The following is a 21,272-nucleotide window of genomic DNA, read 5'->3' on the forward strand; positions in this document are numbered from 1 at the left end:
AAAAGAGGTATATAACCATGTTTGAGAGGAAACTGGCAATCATATTGGGCAAGAGAGGAGAGTCTTAGGCTCCTACTTCAACCTAAATCTAGGAAACTATGGCAGCAGCATTCTGAAGCCAACAATTCACGCTAACAACTTTGAGTTGAAACCTCAACTCATCACACTTGTCCAAAATAATTGTTCATATGGAGTGGGTGCCCAGGAGGACCCAAACCAACATCTCACTACATTCTTGAGGATATGCGACACTGTAAAGTGCAATGGTGTACACCCTGACACCTACAAGCTACTTTTGTTCCTTTTCTCACTCAGAGATAAGGCAGCAAAGTGGTTGGAAGCATTTCCCAAGGAGAGCTTGACCACTTGGGAGGAGGTTGTAAACAACTTCCTAGCAAGATTCTACCCACCACAGCGAGTCAATAGGTTGAGAACTGAGGTGCAAACATTCAGGCAGCAAGATGGTGAAACACTTTATGAGGCCTGGGAGAGGTTCAAAGGCTTGACGAGGAAATGCCCTCTAGATATTTTCAACAAATGGGTTCAACTATACATCTTCTATGAGGGGCTATCATATGAAGCAAAGAAGGCTATGGAGCACTCTTCAGGGGGTTCACTTAACAAGAAAAAAATTATTGAAGAGGCCATAGATGTTATTGAGACTGTAGCTGAAAATGAGTACTTCTACGCTTCAGAAAGAGCTCAAAAGAGAGGGGTGCTGGAACTCAACTCTATGGATGCCTTGTTAGCACAAAACAAGGCAATTGCAACACAATTAGCAGCCTTAACAAAGAAGGTAGAGGAAAACTGATGCACCACTATTTCGTGGTACATCTTGTGCTTAATTAAGTGAATTTTATCCACTATTCTCACACTTATTCATGTAAATTGCATGTTTTACATTTTCCTTCCTGATTATGTGCTTTGATTGAAAATATGTTTCTTTGGTCTTAATTTAGCTAATTTTAATCCTCTCTTATTACCATTCGATGTCATGATATGTGTGTTAAGTGTTTTCAGAGATTACAGGGCAGGAATGGCTTAGAGGATAGAAAGTAAGCATGCAAAAGTGGAAGGAATACAAGAAGCTGATAGAACTGCAAAGCTATCAGCCCTGACCTCTTCGCACTCAGTCGATCATAACATGAGCTAAAGATGTCCAAATTAGGCGGTTCTAGTTACGTTGCAAAGCTAACATCCGGGGCTTTGCAATGATATACAATTTGCCATAGTTGTCTTGGCGTTTAAGGACGTGCATGCCGCAAAGCAAGCGTACGCATGGATTGTGCAAAAGTTCAGTGATGCGTATGCGTGCTTGACGCGTACACACGCATGAGCCACATACTGTACGTATCAGAAATCGCCCCCAGCAATTTCTTGGCTGTTTTTGACCTAGTTTTCGGTCCATAAAATATAGATTAGTGGCTGCAGAGTAGAGGAATGAAGGACATCAATTCTCATTATTCACAATTTAGTCTCTCTCCTCTCTCTAGGTTTTAGGATTCCTAGTTTTATGCTTTTGAGTTGGATATTGAAAGAGTTACTACCTTCGTTGAAGTCTTTATCATTCTAGTTTGTTTTCTATTTCCTTGCTCTTTTAATTTCCCATTTACCTTGTTCAGAGTTACATATGGATATCTTTAATTTTGGAATTTATTAATGCAAAAGATACTTTTCTATTTAATTTCTTTATCTATTGATTATTCTCACTTCTATTCCAATTAATTTGATTATTATGTCTTCTTTCTACTCCCTTTACATGTATGCGAACATGGCATCCATGTCAATGGAGTAGGCTCTCAACTTGACTTTGGAGTTAGATTAATATTTGGAGAACCTTGAGTTGGAAGACTCAAGAATTAAATTGTAATTGGAAATTGTTGGCTGGCTCTCTAGTCACTAACGCTAATCCTTTCCAAGGGAGAGGATTAGGACTTGTGAAACAAAGTCAGCTCAACTACTTGACTTTCCTTCATTTGTTGAGGGTTAACTAAGTAGAAACAACAACCTAAGGTATTACTTGGACGATCCAGTGCACTTGCTGGTTAGTTGTGCGGAGTTGTGACTAAGTGTGATTCACGTTTGAGAGCGCTACCAAGTTATTGGAGCCATTGTTGATGATCACAATTTCGTGCACCAAGCATCATCAACCAAAAAGGCAAAGAGGGATGTAAAGACCAACAATGATGATTATAAGGAGTAAAGCAAGTAAACTCCAAAAGGTTGTATTGTTATGTGATTGTCTTCTATTTAAAACGGTTATGATTGAAAGCAATATTGCACCTCTGCTTGTCTGCTTAGTATAATCTCTTTAAAGTTCAATAACTAAGATGCTAGATACATCATAGCACCATACACTTGAGAATTTGCTTGCACTCAAGATCTATAAAATGCAAACAGAGAACATTTCATTGAAAAGAAGGATTGATGAATCAAAAATTCATTTTGATGCAAGCAAAAGATTAAGAGAAGTGGTGGTTCTAGTTGTATGATTGTGTATTGAGGTTGCATGTTTGTGAAAACTTGCATAGGAGCTCATAGGCAGGAAATAGAGTTCAAAGAAGTATTATGGAGATTCTTAAACATTTATTGATCTAAGAAGCAGCAACAAAAGAAAGCAAAAGAAACAGAAAAAACAAAAGAACGTGGAAAAGGCTCTGAGCATCAATTACTAGGAAGAAAAAGAAGGAAATGAGAACTCAAAGAGTTACTATTCTTGTTAAATGCTTGTGGTAGAATTGTGTCAAAGAGAGAGGCTTGAGCAAGTAAATTCTAAGGATCGTTTCAACACCTAATACCTTAAAACCAACTGGTTTGGGAGCATTGATTGAAAGCTTATCTAAAGAGCCACTTTGAGACATGAGACTTAGAGTTAAGGCCAAGACACAGAACTATGAGCTGTTTCAAGGTGATTACCTATAGATAGATTTCCATGATATCATTTGAATAAAAGTCCTAAGATCTAAGACTTCCAAAATATAGGGACTAATAAGCACTGGAATCCTTACATGAATATATAATTCAGAGTTTTCTCCACTATCACTTAATCACTTCACTCACCAAGGAATTAAAAGCTACTCCTCAGCCCGTTCTAATTAAAAGAAATATTTTTGCATAGTTCTTTTCTTGCTTGAGGACAAGCAAGGTTTAAGTTTGGTGTTTTACTATTAACGCGTAACCGGCAAGTATACCGGAGCGTATCAAGTAGTAAAACTCACCGGAGGGAGGTCGATCCCACAGAGATTGGTGGATTAAGCAACTTTAGTCAAATGGTATTTTAGTTAAGCAAACATTATTTTGATTTCATGAGATTTAGATGCTTGAAAGAAATTTCAAAGAATTAAATGACAAGGAATTTAAAGAACTAGAATAAGGAAAGCAAATTAACTAACTGAAAGTAAATAGCTGAAACTTAAATGGCAAAAAACTTAAATGACATCAAGAATAAAGTGCAAGAAAGTAGAGTGCAGAATTATAAAGAGCAGAGAAATAGAATTGCAATTAATTGAAAGCTGAATTTAAATGGCAGGAACACTAAATTGCTTGAATGTAAAAGGGAATTGGGTAGTGGGCATTCAAAATAACTAAAGAGCAAAGGAAATGAGAATTGATGGAAGAGATCACTAGGGATCAGAGATGCAAATTCTCATGAATCAATGCTGCTCAATCCTTTCTCAATCATGTATAATAGATCTATGGTGGATTGTGAATAATTGAGTCCCAATCTCTTGGTGACTCAATTTCTCTCAACACAATCAATTGCCACTCTCGTGATCTAATTGGTCATGAGAAGAGATGAAGTTCAAGAACTAATCCTCAATGCCACACAATTCTCAGGATCTCAATTAAGGGTGGTTAAATCTCACATACCAACCCAAATGTATTAACCAAGAGAATTATGAGAGGATGAACTCTAAATTGAGTTATGTGACTCCTTTCTCAAGTTCATCACATAACTCATATAGATTCAATCCCTCTCTCGATGGTGATTGAATCTTTGAAGAACAAGAGTTCCTTCTTAGAGAAATCCACTTGAATTGAGAAGGAGAAGAAGAGTTATCAATCCATTCAAATAAACAGAGCTCCTCCGCCTAATGAAAATGGGGTTTAGTGAATCATAGCTCCAATTTCAACAACAATTGCAAAATGAACATTAGACTAAGTGTAGACAAGAATGAAAAATGAAGAAGAAGAATTCTTAAAACTAAAATTTGAAGCTCGAAGAAAACAAAATAGCTGGCAGGTATTCCTACCAACAATGCAGTAAAAAGTAAAAGTGAAAATAGTAATGTTAGAGTAAAGTGTCAAAAAGTCTCCTCAAAGTACAAGACTCCTCTCTATTTATACTACTCCTAAAACTCATTTAGAGATCTTCAATTGGGTTAGCAATGTGGGCTTTACCCTTGTTGAATTCTTGGCTCAATGGAGGAAGTGTTGCCAAATAGAGGAAACAGAGCTCATTCACCTTGCTTCTGGCCCAATGGCCTAGCGTTACTGGCAAACACGCCAGTTCAAAGCACGTTGGCAACGTGCCAATGCACTTCCTGGGCTGGGAGCTTGGTGCTTGGGCGTTGCTAGCCCAAGTTGTTTCCAAACACTTGGCTCTTCTTCTTCTTGGTTTCACTTTCCATGCTTAATGTTGCCTAAACTTTGAGCTTCAATCCTTTGCTTCAATATGGACTATTATACATCATTGGAAAGCTCAGAATGTCTTCTTTCTAATGCACTTGGAATCATCTCAATTGGATCTTTCTAGCTCAAGTTATGCTCCATTGAAGAGGGCAAGGTCAAGTTGCCTTGGTTGTGGGTGTTTTTATCAAACACGCTAGTGCACTCCAAGTTGGCAACGTGCTAGTGCCCTTCCTTAGCCCAAATTCTTAGCCTCTTGGCGTTGTCAATTAACACACCTTCTCCCCCTTATCTTGGCAACGTGTTCGAGCCTTTTTTGGGCTCATTCATGCCTCCTTGAATCTCAACTTCATGTTCTTGTTTTTGGGGCCTAAAGATGACTTTGATTTGAGCTTCCATTTCATGCTCCACTATAGACTATTATATATCGTTAGAAAGCACTGAATGTTTATGCTAGGGCATCTAGGCCAGTTTCACTGAACTTTTCTTTACTGTTTTAGGGTAGTTTCATGCATTTTCCTAGTGAATAAGGCAAGTTTTGGGTGAAAATACACTAACACCTTCATTTAAGCAACTATTGTGAATTTTGCATGATTTCATGAGATTTTTACCAGAATTGCATGATAATTTGATGATGCATAATCTCATGACTTTGGCTAGAGCTTTGATGCACTTTAATTACTTGATTTCAGGATAAATGAAGCATGGAAGAACCACGTTAGCATTCATGTTAACTTAGTTAACATGACTACTAACGTGGGATGGCAAAGAGCTTGCAATGTTAATAAGAAAAGTGATCACCAATAACGCCTGCGAAGCCATTCAGAGCTTACGTTAAGAGCCACGTTAACTAAGTTAACGTGGTACTTAACGTAGAAGAAAAAGAAGACTCCACATTAACGAGAAACATGAACTCCAATAACGTTTCTCCTCAATGTTAGTGGTAAAAGTGAACACCACTAACGTTGGGAAACTAGGCAATGCCCCACGTTAAGAGTCATGTTAACTTAGTTAACGTGAACTCTAATGTGGAAGAGGATCAACAATGCCAACATTAGTGAAGTCCTCTAATCAACAGCAGAGCTCATCACCTTAATCTGTGAGGTGTAGAAACTCTACCGTTGGAAAATACATAAGAACAAGGTCTAGGCATGGCCAAATGGCCAGCCTCCCCAATGGCATAATACAATCGAAATAGGGTTCAAAGACCTGATCTAAGGATCGAAGAATGATCCAAAGATGTGAATACATTAGTAAAAGGTGCTATTTATACTAAACTAGTAAACTAGGTTTATAGAAGATGAGTAGATAGTGCAGAAATCCACTTCTGGGGCCCACTTGGTGCGTGTTTGGACTGAGCATTGAAGCTTTCACGTGCATAGGCTCTTCTTGGAGTTTAAACGCCAGTTTTGGTGCCAGTTTGGGCATTTAACTCCAGCTTTGGTGCCAATTCTGGCATTTTACGCCAGAAAAGGGTCTCTGGTGGGTGTTTGGACGCCAGTTTGGGCCATCAAATCTCAGGCAAAGTATAAACTATTATTCATTGCTGGAAAGCCCAAGATGTCTACTTTCCAACGCAAGTATACCGAATTGTCGTCAAGTAAAAACTCACAATAGAGTGAGGTCGAATCCACAGGGATTAACGGATTAAGAAATCAATGGTTAACTGATTTTCCTAGTTAGACGAATCATTAAGGAGTAATAAGTAACAAGGAATGTAAATGGCATAAAAGTAAAGGAAGAGATAAAGTGCAGAAAAGTAAGATAGCGAGAAAAGTAAATGTAAGAACTAAAAAAATGAACATTGGGATCAAGAGATATTGTAATCCTCCGGATCAAGTTCATTCTCATCTCTTCCTCAATCAATACATTCATTGATCTCCTTGGTAATCTTAAGTGATTGGATCCCAATTCCTTGGCAATCCAATCTCTCTAAGCTTGAACAATTTTCCAATTCCTTAATTTAATTGCTCATGGGAAGAGATGAAGTTTGGTCACTGATTATACCACACACATTATAGATCAAAGTATTGGTAGGATTAAATGTCACAATATCCATCCAATCCCCAACCTAATCCAATGTGAGAGAGCATTTCTAGCATGATCTCCTCATTCATCTTCCAAGGTTCCAAGGAGATCCAATTACGGAGAGCTTCTCTTCCAAGATAGCTAACCAATTGGATGAAGATCGAAAGCTCTCTAGTAAAATCAAGAGAAAAGAAAGAAGAAGAAGAATAAGAACTACGATTGATCCATTGAATCACAATAGAGCTCTCTAACCCAATGAAAAGAGTTAGTTGATCATTGCTCTACCAAAATAGAAAAGAAAGAAAGTGCAGAAAAGTAAAGATGAAGATTAAAACTAACATTGAAACATCTAAATACATAAATGAAAAGTACAAAGAAAAAAAAAAGAAAGAGAAGGAAAAGTGTGTGAGGGGAGGGAGTCCGAAGACCCCTCTTCAATCCCCAATTCCAGAATCCCAATACAGCCTAGAATTTCTTGAATGTAAAAACTAAGGCCTTTATATAGGCTCTCCTAAATTACAAAATGAAATTAAAAGCAAATTAGAATTAAATAAAAATTCCTATTCTAGATGCTTCTTGTGGCCTTGATTGGTTGACACTTGTGGGCTTGCTTCCTTGAGGTTGGGTGGTCCTTGAAAGAGAAGTGAATTAAGTTGAGGTCCAGGTGCTAAGGTTAGTGCTACCGTTAGCCATACTAACGCTACAAGTGTGGCGTTAGTGCTGAAGTTAGTGTGGCTAACGTCACACTTGCTATCCAGTTGGTGCTTTTGGGATTTAAAAGATGCCTATTGTTTGTGCTGCAATTTCATGCCCACTATAGAGTATTATATATTGTTGAAAAGCTCGGAATGTCAGCTTTCTAACGCAACTAGAATCACCACAATTGGACCTCTGTAACTCAAGTTATGTTCCTTTTAAGTGGACAAGGTCGCTGGCATAGTCGCTAGCGTTACTAGAAAAAGTGAGTCACAATAACGTTAGCGATCAGGGGCTTAATATTGCCAGGTTCTGGAGCTCAAACTTAATGTCCATCTGATACTATTATATATTGCTGGAAAGCCCTGGAGGTCTACTTTCCAACGCTATTGGAAGAGCATCATTTGGATCTCTCCAGCTCAAGTTACACTTCTTGGAAGGTGAAGAGGTCAGCTGCCCTTACTACAGGTTGATACCAAGTTCATCTTTGCACTTTTGGGGAAGGTTTTCTCCCTCAAATTCAGTGTCCACCATGTAGTGCCATATATGTTTGGAAAGATCTGGAATCCTACTTTTTAATGCCATTGGAATCACCGCATTTTGAGCTTTGTGGCCCAAGTTATTTTTGTTTGAAGAAGGCATGGTCAAGCTGCCAGTTGAGAATTTTGCCCACGTTAGTGTCCACATTAGTGTAACTAACGTGGTCATTAACGTGGGTCTTCCTTTGCTTCGCAAACGTTAGTGGTGTTCACCTTTTCCACTAACATTGGCGTTTCCCTTTCCTTCCACGTTAGTTCCCACGTTAATGTAACTAATGTGGAAGCTAACGTGGGTGTTCTAGCCTTCGCAAACGTTAGTGGCATTCACTTTTTCCACTAACGTTGGCGTTTCCCTTTCCTTCCACGTTAGTTCCCATGTTAAAGTAACTAACGTGGAGACTAATGTGGGTCTTTTTGCCCTTCACTAACGTTAGTGGTATTTACTTTTACCACTAACGTTCCATGCTCTCCTTCTTCAAAGTTAATGCCACTAACATTCTCACTATCGTTGGGGATTCTCTTTTCTTCCACGTTAATGGCAACGTTAGTGGCTGGCGCACAAAATTATGATCTCTAATAATGGTATTCAACTTGGTATGCGCGTTTATAACTCAGCACTTTCTTCACAACCTCGCACAACTAACTAGCAAGTGCACTAGGTCGTCCAAGTAATAAACCTTACGTGAGTAAGGGTCGATCCCACGGAGATTGTTGGTATGAAGCAAGCTATGGTCATCTTGAAATTCCCAGTTAGGCGGATAATATATGGTTATGGAGTTTTCGAATAATAATAATAAAGAAACAGAAAATAAAGATAGAAATACTTATGTAAATCATTGATGGGAATTTCAGATAGGCATATGAAGATGCTGTGCTCCTTCTGAATCTCTGCTTTCCTACTACCCTCATCCAATCCTTCTTACTCCTTTCCACGGCAAGCTGTATGTAGGGCATCACCGTTGTTAATGGCTACATCCCATCCTCTAAGTGAAAAAGGTCCAAATGCTCTGTCACAGCACGGCTAATCATCTGTCGGTTCTCGATCATGCCGGAAAAGAATCCATTGATTCTTTTGCGTTTGTCATCATGCCCAACAATCGCGAGTATGAAGCTCATCACAGTCATTCAATCCCTAAATCCTACTCGGAATACCACAAACAAGGTTTAGACTTTCCGGACTCTCATGAATGCCGCCATCAATTCTAGCTTATACCATGAAGATTCTGATTAAGGAATCTAAGAGATATGCATTCGGTCTAAGGTAGAACGAAAGTGGTTGTCAGTCACGCATTCATAGGTGAGAATGATGATGAGTGTCATGGATCATCACATTCGTCATGGTGAAGCGCAACGAATATCTTAGAACAGGAATAAACTGAATTGAATAGAAATAATAGTAATTGCATTAAAACTCGAGGTACAGCAGAGCTCCACACCCTTAATCTATGGTGTGTAGAAACTCCACTGTTGAAAATACATAAGTGACGGTCCAGGCATGGCTGAATGGCCAGCCCCCAAAATGTGATATGAATTCGAAAATAGGGAGAATGACCCCTAGTACAATTGTAAAAAGTTCTATTTATACTAGACTAGCTACTAGGGTTTACAAAAGTAAGTAATTGATGTAGAAATACACTTCCGGGTCCCACTTGGTGTGTGCTTGGGCTGAGCTTGAGCTTTACACATGCAGAGGCTTCTTTTGGAGTTGAACGCCAAGTTGTAACGTGTTTCTGGCGTTCAACTCTGGTTCGTGACGTGTTTTTGGCATTTGACTCTAGAATGTAGCATGGAACTGGTGTTGAGCGCCAGTTTGCATCGTCTAATATCGAATAAAGTATGGACTATTATATATTGCTGGAAAGCTCTGAATGTCTACTTTCCAACGTTATTAAGAGCGTGCCATTTGGAGTTCTGTAGCTCCAGAAAATCCATTCCGAGTGCAGGGAGGTCAGAATCCAACAGCATCAGCAGTCCTTTGGACAGCCTTTTATCAGAGTTTTGCTCAGGTCCCTCAATTTTAGCCAGAAAATATCTGAAATCACAGAAAAATATAACAGCTCATAGTAAAGTCCAGAAATGTGAATTTAGCATAAAAGATAATGAAAACATCCCTAAAAGTAGCTAGATCCTACTAAAAACTACCTAAAAACAATGCCAAAAAACGTATAAATTATCCGCTCATCACAACACCAAACTTAAATTGTTGCTTGTCCCCAAGCAACTGAAAATCAATTAGGATAAAAAGAAGAGAATATACTATAAAGCTCAGAATATCAATGAATATTAATTCTAATTAGATGAGCGGGACTTGTAGCTTTTTGCTTCTGAACAGTTTTGGCATCTCACTTTATCCTTTGAAGTTTAGAATGATTGGCATCCCTAGAAACTTAGAATTTCAGATAGTGTTATTGATTCTCCTAGTTAAGTTTGTTGATTCTTGAACACAACTAATTTTATGAGTCTTGGCCGTGGCCCTAAGCACTTTGTTTTCCAGTATTACCACTGGATACATAAATGCCACAAACACATGACTGGGTGAACCTTTTCAGATTGTGACTCAGCTTTGCTAAAGTCCCAAGTTAGAGGTGTCTAGAGCTCTTAAGCACACTCTTTTTGCTTTGGATCACGACTTTAACCACTCAGTCTCAAGCTTTTCACTTGGACCTGCATGCCACAAGCACATGGTTAGGGACAACTTGATTTAGTCGCTTAGGCCTAGATTTTATTTCCTTGGGCCCTCCTATCCATTGATGCTCAAAGCCTTGGATCCTTTTTACCTTGCCTTTTGGTTTTAAGGGCTATTGGCTTTTTCTGCTTGCTTTTTCTTTTTCTTTCTATTATTTTTTTCGTCTTTTTTTTTTTCGCAAGCTTTTGCTATTCACTACTTTTTCTTGCTTGAAGAATCAATTTCATGATTTTTCAGATTATCAATAGCATTTCTCTTTGTTCATCATTCTTTCAAGAGCTAACAATTTTAACATTCATAAACAATAAGATAAAAATTATGCACTGTTCAAGCATTCATTCAGAAAACAAAAAGTATTGTCACCACATCAATATAATTAAACTAAATTCAAGGATAAATTCGAAACTCATGTACTTCTTGTTCTTTTGCATTAAAAACATGTTTCATTTAAGAAAGGTGAAGGATTCATGGAATTATTCATAGCTTTAAGACATAGTTACTACATACTAATGATCATGTAATAAAGACACAAACATAGATAATATAAAGCTTAAAAATCGAAAAACAGAGAAATAAGAACAAGGAATGAGTCCACCTTAGTGAAGGTGGCGCTTTCTTCTTGAAGAACCAATGATGTCCTTGAGCTCTTCTATGTATCTTCCTTGCCTTTGTTGCTCCTCCCTCATTGCTCTTTGATCTTCTCTAATTTTATGGAGAAAGATAGAGTGTTCTTGATGTTCCACCATTAATTGATCCATATTGTAACTCAAGTCTTCTAGAGAAGTGTTGAGTTGTTTCCAATAGTTGTTGGGAGGAAAGTGCATCCCTTGAGGCATCTCCGGGATTCCTTGGTGATGAGCTTCCTCATGCGTCTCTTGGGATCCATGAGTGGGCTCTCTTGTTTGCTCTATCCTCTTCTTAGTGATGGGCTTGTCCTCTTCAATGAGGATGTCTCCTTTTATGATAACTCCAGCTGAGTAGCATAGATGGCAAATTAGATGAGGAAAAGCTAGCCTTGCCAAGGTAGAGGGCTTTTTGGCTATTTTGTAGAATTCAAGGGAGATGAATTCATGAACTTCTACTTCCTCTCCAATCATGATGCTATGGATCATGATGGCCCGATCCACAGTAACTTTGGATCGGTTGCTAGTGGGGATGACGGAGCGTTGGATGAACTCCAACCATCCTCTAGCCATAGGCTTGAGGTCCAATCTTCTTAATTGAACCGGCTTGCCTTTGAAGTCTCTTTTCCATTGAGCTCCTTCAACACATATGTCCGTAAGGACTTGGTCCAACCTTTGATCAAAGTTGACCCTTCTTGTGTAGAGGCGTGCATCTCCTTGCATCATGGGCAAGTTAAGCGCCAACCTTACATTTTCCGGACTGAAATCTAAGTATTTCCCTCGAACCATTGTAAGATAATTCTTTGGATTCGGGTTTACACTTTGATTATGGTTCCTAGTAATCCATGCATTGGCATAGAACTCTTGAACCATTAAGATTCTAACTTGTTGAATGGGGTTTGTCAGAACTTCCCAACTTCTTCTTCGGATCTCATGTCAGATCTCCGGATACTCATTTTTCTTGAGTTTGAAAGGGACCTCAGGGATCACCTTCTTCTTGGCCACAACATCATAGAAGTGGTCTTGATGGGCTTGAGAGATGAATCTCTCCATCTTCCATGACTCAGAGGTGGAAGCTTTTGTCTTCCCTTTTCCTTTTCTAGAGGTTTCTCCGGCCTTAGGTGCCATAGGTGGTTATGGAAAAACAAAAAAAGCTATGCTTTTACCACACCAAACTTAGAATATTACTCGCCCTCGAGCAAGAGAAGAAAGAATAGATGAAGAAGAAGAAAATATGGAGGAGAGGGAGTGATGGTTGTGTTTTGGCCAAGGAGGAGAAGAGAGGGTTGTGTTGTGTGAAAATGAAGAAGAATGGAGGGGTTTATATAGTGGAGGGATAGGGAGTAGGTTCAGCTATTTAGGGTGGGTTTGGGTGGAAAAGAGATTTTGAATTTTGAAGGTAGGTGGGGTTTATGGGGAAGAAGAGTGTTATTGGATTGTGTGAAGAGGAGAGAAGGTGAGTTGAGGTAGGTGGGGATCCTGTGGGGTCCATAGATCCTGAGATGATCCTAAGGTGTCAAGAATTTACATTCCTGCACCAATGAGGCGTGTAAAACGCCCTTTTCATGCAATCCTAGCATTCAATGCCAGATTGATGCTTGTTTCTGGCATTGAACGCCAGCTTCATGCTTGTTTTGGGCGTTCAATGCCCATTTGCAGCATGTTTCTGGTGTTGAACGCTAGTTCCATGCTTGTTTCTGGCGTTCAACACCAGTGATGACATGTCATCATATACCTATTTTTCTATGCTTTTTCATACAAAAAATTGATTATTTGTGCTTAAATATTGAATGCTTTTGTGCTTAAATGATATATTTTCTCGATCTTTTAATTTTATAAATCTTGTAGGAAATAAGAAGAAAAAGAAACAAAGAATCACTAAATAAGCTAAAAAGGAGAAAAAAAATAGCTTTGGGGAGCACTTTGAAGTTGGAGCACGCTTTTAAAAGCGTGGCCCATGACCAAATCAAAGGAGGAAGCAACCAGCACGCACACTGCCCTGCTCTTGCCAAGGGCAGGGCAATATCATGATGAAACAAAGTAAGGTTGGAAGCAAATTTTCGCTAAGTTAAAATCTGGGCGCTCACAGCATGACCATGCCTACTTCAAAGGGCTATAACTTGAGCTACAGACGTCCAATTGATGTGCTTCCAGTTGCGTTGGAAAGCTGACATTCAGAGCTTTCCAACGATATACAGCAATCCATATTTGGCGCACAATTGGGGCATGAGTGAAAGGCATCTTTAAGGGCAAAAAATAAGCGAAAATAAACCAAAGTGCTTCCACCAAGGTTCAAAACTGGAGCCTCACTCCAAAGCAATGTAGCGCTCATTATTCTGCTCTGCCCTCTTGGAGAGCAGGGCAATGTCATGCTTCACCTCATGAAAAATCAAGGAAAATTGCTCCTCCAAATGCTTTCACCAAGGTTCGAACACAAGACCTCCAAGGAGGCCAAGCCTTATGCGTGAATTAGGTGCCAAGGAAACCAAGGAAAAATTGCAGCAACTTCCTCCACCAAGATTCAAACTTGGGACTTCACCCAAGAACAAGGAAAGCGCTACCCACAAGGAGGGCAGAGCAACATTCCTTGGTGCATGGCACGCACAATTTGGCACGGCCAGGAGCTTGGGTACACATCCTTGGCGCATCACAGCACGGGCAGGGAGGCAAGGCTTGGTGCATCATGGCAACATTGCCCTGCCCTCCACAAGGGCAGGGCAGCATCCTGATGCCCCTCCCAAAAATTGGCACGCTAGTTGGATCCTTACACAAGGCTTCCCTGCTCTGCCCTCCACAAGGGCAGGGCAGCCTCCTGGGAGTGTCACCCATGGGCCAAAATTTAACCAAAATTCCATTCCTCTCCAAATTGAATCAAGGCCAACCAACCCCACTTTTCCTCAAATCCAAAGCAAGAAAAGCCCACATCATCACTCAAAGGCACATGGATCAATTAGATTAGGATTTTTATTTTAATTGTAATTCGTTTTAATTTTAACTTTGTAAAGCCTATATAAAGGCATCAATTCCATCTCACAAAGGGGGAGGCTTGCTCCATGAGGGAGGAGTAGTAGTAGAGAGCTCTCTCTTTAATTTTTCTCTTGTTTTGAAATTTTGGATTGAGATTGGAGAAATTCTGTTTCGATTTCTATCTTAGATCTCTCTGTTCTTACTTTGCTGCATAATTCAAGGAACTGTGATTTGAATCAAGGCTCTCTTTACTGCTTCCATCTCTATTTCTTCTTCAAATATTTTCTCTGTTGGATCAAGGAAGGAATTGAGATCTAAACTTGTTTTCTAGTCTCATTGATTCCCTGAGATCCTCACTTGTCTCTTTAAATTTCACAATTGAGCTTAATTACATTCTGTGTTGCTTTTTCAAGCAATTTTCCATTTCTGTTTAAATCTGCTGCACTTATTTCATCTTTTACTCCTCTGCTTGATTGCTCTTTACATTTTCTTGTTGAATTTTAAATTTCCTGCACCCAATCCCCTTTACATTTAATGTAATTTATGTTTCGTGCAATTTAAGTTTCAGCTCTTTTACTTTATTGTTCTTTAAGTTTCCTGCAATTTTATTTTCTGCATCTTTTAAATTCCTTGCAATTTACTTTCTGTTGATCAACTTTACACAATTCACTCAATGTTAGCTTGACTAAACTAATCACCCACTAAAGTTTCTTGATCCATCAATCCCTGTGGGATCGACCTCACTCTAAGTGAGTTATTACTACTTGATGCGACCCGGTACACTTGTCGGTGAGTTTCGTGTGTTGGAAATTCGTTTTTCCGCAAAAACACCATCAAGTTTTTGGCGCTGTTGCCGGGGATTGATTAGATCAACAATGATTAAGTGGGTGAGAAGTCTAGATCAAGCATTTTCTTTTCTTTGTTCTATGTTTTAAAGTTGAAACCAAGGTGTTTGTGTTTTTGCCTCACTAAGCAAAACTCATTTCTGATATGAGTAATTTCAATTTTCATTGGTGTTGTGTTTTACAAAATTCAAATGGAGTTCAACTCATCTTGTGATCAAACAAATTTTCTGGGATATCACCCACCATCACAAATCTCTAATGGTGGTTGGGAATATCACCAAGAATTTACAGATTTTAAGCACTCCAATCCATGGAGATGCACTTCAAAGCCACAAGATGAACAAGATAATCATATGGGATATTTCTCACCACCACAAAATGATTCATATCATTATCCTCATGGTGGATGGGAGTATCACCAAGGAATGAAAGAGCATGAATACTTCCTAGAGCCACAAAGTGACTCCCACTGTGATGATAGTTACACAAACCGTGGCTGGGAGGGGAATCTCAAGGATTCATGCTCCATTCATCAAGAAACATCTTCCCTGGAGTATACTCTCAATAAAGTCATGAAAAATTATCCACCCTCACTTCCCAGTTTCTCATTTAAAAGTTCTTCATCACTTGATTATACCTCAACACAAAGTTTCCTCCAAAATCCATACAAGTCATCCTACCAACCACAAAATTCATCCCATAACTCACAAAACTCATTCCACACCCCTCAACACAACTTCACCACAACATGCCAATGTCAAGCCATTGAAATACATAGACAACTAGTGAAAAGACACACATAATCCCAATCTTGGAAAGAAATCCTCTTCAAGAAGATGAATAAGCCCTCGGAGCAAACAAGGAGGAACTTAGAACATTCAAACAGAGAGGATGAAGACCAATTTGTGGGTGAGGAAGTGGAAAAGCAAGATGAGGAAGCCTTTGTGTCAAGTGAAATTTCAATGAAAAATGAGGTGGTAGAGGTATTTGAACCTGAACTTGCATATTCACAGAAGCCACTTGAGATGATAAATGAACATGAAAGCTTACAATCCCCACAAACCTCCCTGGACCAAAGATGCTCAACACTGATTGAAAGATATGAAGAGGAGATGAAGAAATCATGGGAAGAACAACAAACCTCTTCCATAAAAGTGCTATTAAAACAAATGTTGAGTGTAAAAGAGGAAGTGGAAGAACAAGAAAGTGAGAAGAACAATCAAGGATGTCCACACTCAAGTGAAGTAGAGAAGTGCACAGAGGAAGAGCTCATTGAACCATCACTGCAAGGAACTCTTGATGAAGACAAAACTCCAACAATTACACAACCACCAAGACTTGGACTCAAGGAAGTGAAGGCAATTAACAAAAGCACCAAAAAGAGGATTGTGACCAAGATACCAAGGACAACATTCAAGAAAAGGTCAACTGCAAACAATCCTGTCCTTGATCTAGCAAGCAAGATCAATCAAGCCATTTGCACAAGGAAGCTTGCTGAGGAAAGGCCAAGACAAGGGACAGTAGCTGAATCTTCTCCCCCCTTGAGGTCATTCCTCTTAACAAACTGGAAGAAGAGGAAGAAAGTAAAGAACAATATGTCAAGCTAATGACACTAAAAGAGCGCTTGTTGGGAGGCAACCCAACCTTAGGTAACATTTTATTTCTCTGCTTGGTTTATTCTCTTTCCTTGCCTTGTTTAAATTTCAATAAATTGGCATATGATCACATTCTAAGTTTGGTGTTGCCCTGCAACAAATTGTTTTCAATTCCTTTGGATGATTGCATCAATTCTACATGAAAGTGTCACACTAAGATTCTAAGTTTGGCGTGCCACTTATTTTTCTATGCAACTCATCCAGCAACATCACTTGTCTGTATAATCATATTGCCTTTGCATTGTTATTTTTCTTTTGTTTTTACATTTCGTTTGCATTCTCTTTGTTTTAGTCATTTTTTGTTTTCTTTTATTAACTGTTTTTGTTAATACATCACCAAGAGATCCTTATTCATGACAAATCTTGGCTTGGTGATTGTATTCAACAAATAACAGTTTCTTTTGTTTAGTTTTAGTTCAAATAAATTGACATATGGTTGCATTCTAAGTTTGGTGTTGCTATGCAACAAAAATTTGGTTCCAATGTTTACTAGATACTTGCATCAATTCCAAGTGAGAGTGTCACACTAAGTTTGGTGTGCCACTTATTTTTTTATGCAAAGTATCATGCACACCACCTTATGTTTGCATCACAATGTTTCTGTCTCTTGTGCCTTGATTGTTATCTTTAATTTTGCTTGCTTAAAACACATGTGCTACTAACATTTCATTGTGTAAGACATTCATGATCCATCTTAGCCCCATAGCCATTGTTCTAATTGTTTCTTGAGGATGAGCAAGCATTCTGAGTTGGTATGGGAAGGAGAAGAATGAGAGGAAAATGACAACAATAGAGAAGATGAATTGCAAGGTTGTAAAGTTCCTTTTCCTCTCATTTATTTCCAGCACTTTAAATTGCATGATTGTCTTCATTTTCTCTGTATGCATGTGTGTATGAATAAAGCATAGCTTGAATCTTGATTTGTAACATGGTGCTGTACCATTATGACTACCAACTTGAGTTTTGTGAGTTCAAAAGCAATAAAACATCATGATCATAAACAAACAAGGAATTAAAGAAGAATTTAGCATGTGCATACAAGTATTGGAAAGCTAGTATGATTAATTGTTGCTCAATTGCATTGGATTTTATTTAATTGAAGTTTTTCATCTAGTACATTTTGTGAAATCTTTTGAAATCATGAAAACCTTGAAGAAGCAAATACAATTAAAGTAAGAAAAGAAAAAGGGAAAGAATGAGAAAGCTGAAGGCTCTGAGTACCAATGGCAATTTATTTGCTAAGTGCTTGTGGTGTTTATGTATCAAGCCAAATGCTTGAAAACAAAACACTTAGAAGTCAAGGCTAGGCTCAAGTGCAAAAGCACTCCCTCAAAGCTCAAGGCTCTGAGCATCAATGATTAGAGAGTCAAGAAAAGAAAAGAAAAATGAGCTTAATGAAGTCCTCTAATTAAATGCTTGTGGTGCTTATGTATCAAGTGGTAATACTTGAAAACAAAGCATTTAGAAGTCGTAGCTTTGTTATCAACTCATGGGGCAAAGCACTTAATACATAAGCACTTAGCAAATTTAAGTTTCAGCTCTTTTACTTTCTTATTCTTTAATTTTCCTGCAATTTTATTTTCTACATCTTTTAAATTCCTTGCAATTTATTTTCTGTTGATCAACTTCACACAATTTACTCAATGTTAGCTTGACTAAACTAATCACCCACTAAAGTTGCTTGATCCATCAATCCCTGTGGGATCGACCTCACTCTAAGTGAGTTATTACTACTTGATGCGACCCGGTACACTTGCCGGTGAGTTTCGTGTGTTGGAAATTCGTTTTTCCACAAAAACACCATCAACCAGCTCTCCTCAGGGTGTTTTCCTGGCGTTTAAATGCCAGGATGTTGCTTGTTTCTGGCTTTCAACGCCAGATCCATGCTCTGTTCTGGCGTTGAACGCCAGCCAGATGCCCCTTACTGGCGTTTAAACGCCAGTAAGCCTTCCTCCAGGGTGTGCTTTTTCTTCTGCTGTTTTTGATCCTATTTTTAATTTTAATATTTATTTTGTGACTCCACATGATCATGAACCTAATAAAACATAAAAGAACAATAAAAGAAAAATAAAATAAGATAAATAAAAATTGGGTTGCCTCCCAATAAGCGCTCCTTTAATGTCACTTGCTTGACAGTGGGCTCTCATGGAGCCTCAAAGGTGATCAGGTCAATGTTGTAGACTCCCAACACCAAACTTAGAGTTTGAATGTGGGGATTCAACACCAAGCTTAGAGTTTGGCTGTGGCCTCCTAACACCAAACTTAGAGTTTGATTGTGGGGGCTCTGTTTGACTCTGCACTGAGAGAAGCTTTTCATGCTTCCTCTCTATTGTTAAAGAAGAACACCCTTGGGTCTTAAACACAACGTAGTCCCCATTCAATTGAAGGACTAATTCTCCTCTGTTAACATCTATCACAGCTCCTGCTGTGGCTAGGAAAGGTCTTCTAAGGATGATTCATTCATCCTTCTCCTTCCTAGTGTCTAAGATTATGAAATCAACAGGGATGTAAAGGCCTTCAACCTTTACCAACACATCCTCTACCAATCCATAAGCTTGTCTTACTGACTTGTCTACCAGTTGCAATGAGAATATGGCAGGTTGTACCTCAATGATCCCCAGCTTCTCCATTACAGGGAGTGGCATAAGATTTATGCCTGACCCTTGGTCACACAGAGCCTTTTCAAAGGTCATGGTGCCTATGGTACAGGGTATTAAGATTTTACCAGGATTTTGTTTCTTTTGAGGTAAAGTTTGCTGAACCCATGTATCTAGTTCACCAATGAGCAGGGGAGGTGATGTGTGGAAAACGTCATTACCAAACAAATTGGTATTCAGCTTCATAATAGCTCCTAGATATTGAGCAACTTGCTCTCCAGTTACATCTTCATCCTCTTCAGAGGAAGAATAGTCTTCAGAGCTCATGAATGGCAGAAAGAGGTTTAATGGAATCTCTATGGTCTTTATATGAGCCTCAGATTCCTTTGGATCCTTAATAGGAAACTAACAGAAGCTAAATTGCTTGGAATGTAAAGGGAGAGGGGAAATTGCAGTAAATTAAAGAACAGGAAAGTGAAATAGACTGAATCTTAAAGAACAAGAAAGTAAATAACTGAAACTTAAAGTGCAAGAAATGTAAATTGAAATAATCTAAATGGCAAGAAAGACAAATGGCTTGAAAATAAAAGGGGTGTGAGGACTGGGATTGCAGAATATAAACAAAGAGAAATTGAATTGCCACAGTTAATATAGAAGGAATTGAATTGGAAGCAATGAAAGCTTAAACAGAAAATTTAAGTAAAATGCAGCAAGGTTCATAGAAGAACCCAAGTAAATTGTGATCTCAGGACTCAAGAGCTTAGGTAGCAGAGCCTAAAACCCAATTTCCTTCCCAGATCCGAGTTATCAAAGCAATTGACAAAAAATTAAAGAAGAAGCAGTAGAAGAACAGAAATCAAATTTAATTGTGCATAAAAGGATTTGAAGAGATTTTAGATGGGAATTGAGACAGAATTTCCTCAATTTCACACACCCAAAACTCAGAAACAGAAGAGTAGAATTGCCCGAGTAAGAATGAGGAAGGAGATCAGTCAATTCTCCCTTAATCCTCTCAGCTCTCGGTCAAGTCTCTCAAGAACAATTGTAAGAAATTCAAAGCTCAAGGAATGCCAAATTCAAAGCTAAGCCAAAGATAAGTCAAAAAAAGCTCCTAATTACATAAAACTAGCTCCTATTTATACACTTTCTATTCTTGGATTTTGGGATCTGGATGGGCTTTTGATTTGGTGAAGAAATGAATTAAAATAGGGTTTTAATTTGAATTTTCGGCCCATGAGAAGTTGCTCCCAGGAGGCTGCCCTGCCCTTGTGGAGGGCAGGGCAGGATTTGGTGCATGTTGGTGCGGCCTTGGTGCGGTCTGGTGCGACTTTGGTGCTCAAAACGCTGCCCTGCCCGCGCCAAGGGCAGGGCAGGAAAAGTTGGTGCGCTGAATGCTGCTTTGGTGCGCTGTTGGTGCTGCCAGAATCAAGAATTGGTGCGCCAGAAATTTCCTTGGTGCATAGGATGCTGCCCTGCCCTCGCGGAGGGCAGGGCAGTATTTCCACTTTGATGTCCCGTGTTCGAAACACGGCTGGGACACATGCTCAATTAATATCCTTGGTTTCTTGGCACGGCACTCAACCTTAGTTCCTTGCTTCTTCCTTGGTCCGTGTTCGATTCTTGTGGCATGCATGGGTGACATTTTTCCTTTGAATTTTTTCCTTGTTGAGCCCGATACTGCCCTTGTGGAGAGCAGGGCAAGGTTCTCTTCTTCTTAGTTCCAAGGCACACTTTTGTGCTCTGCCCTTGTAGTGGGCAGGGCAGAGTTGCCTTCCTTGTTTGGTTCCCTTATGTTGCCCTCCTAGAGGGCAGTGTGCCCTTGTGGAGGGCAATGTTTGCCTCCCCCTTGCATGCAGCACACTTCCTCTTGCCTTGACCACGCTTTCCTTTCCTTGGGCTACACTTCTTAGGCCACGCTTTTCCTTTTCTTTTCTTTTCTTCACCTATAATAAACCAAAACAACCACTCCAAGTATCACTAAATTCAAGAGGCTTATAAATCAATTAA

At 39.1% G+C, this 21,272-nt stretch overlaps 1 non-coding gene across 1 annotated transcript; it reads right to left on the minus strand.

Annotated features, from left to right (window-relative positions):
• Window positions 1–424: 424 nt before the first annotated feature.
• Window positions 425–531, minus strand: LOC127747903 (small nucleolar RNA R71). The gene has a single exon (XR_008009850.1). It is a non-coding gene; the product is annotated as a small nucleolar RNA R71 (small nucleolar RNA).
• Between the last annotated feature and the right edge of the window lie 20,741 nt (window positions 532–21,272).

The sequence above is a fragment of the Arachis duranensis genome, chromosome 5 (genome assembly GCF_000817695.3).
Source record: "Arachis duranensis cultivar V14167 chromosome 5, aradu.V14167.gnm2.J7QH, whole genome shotgun sequence".
NCBI lineage: Eukaryota > Viridiplantae > Streptophyta > Magnoliopsida > Fabales > Fabaceae > Arachis > Arachis duranensis.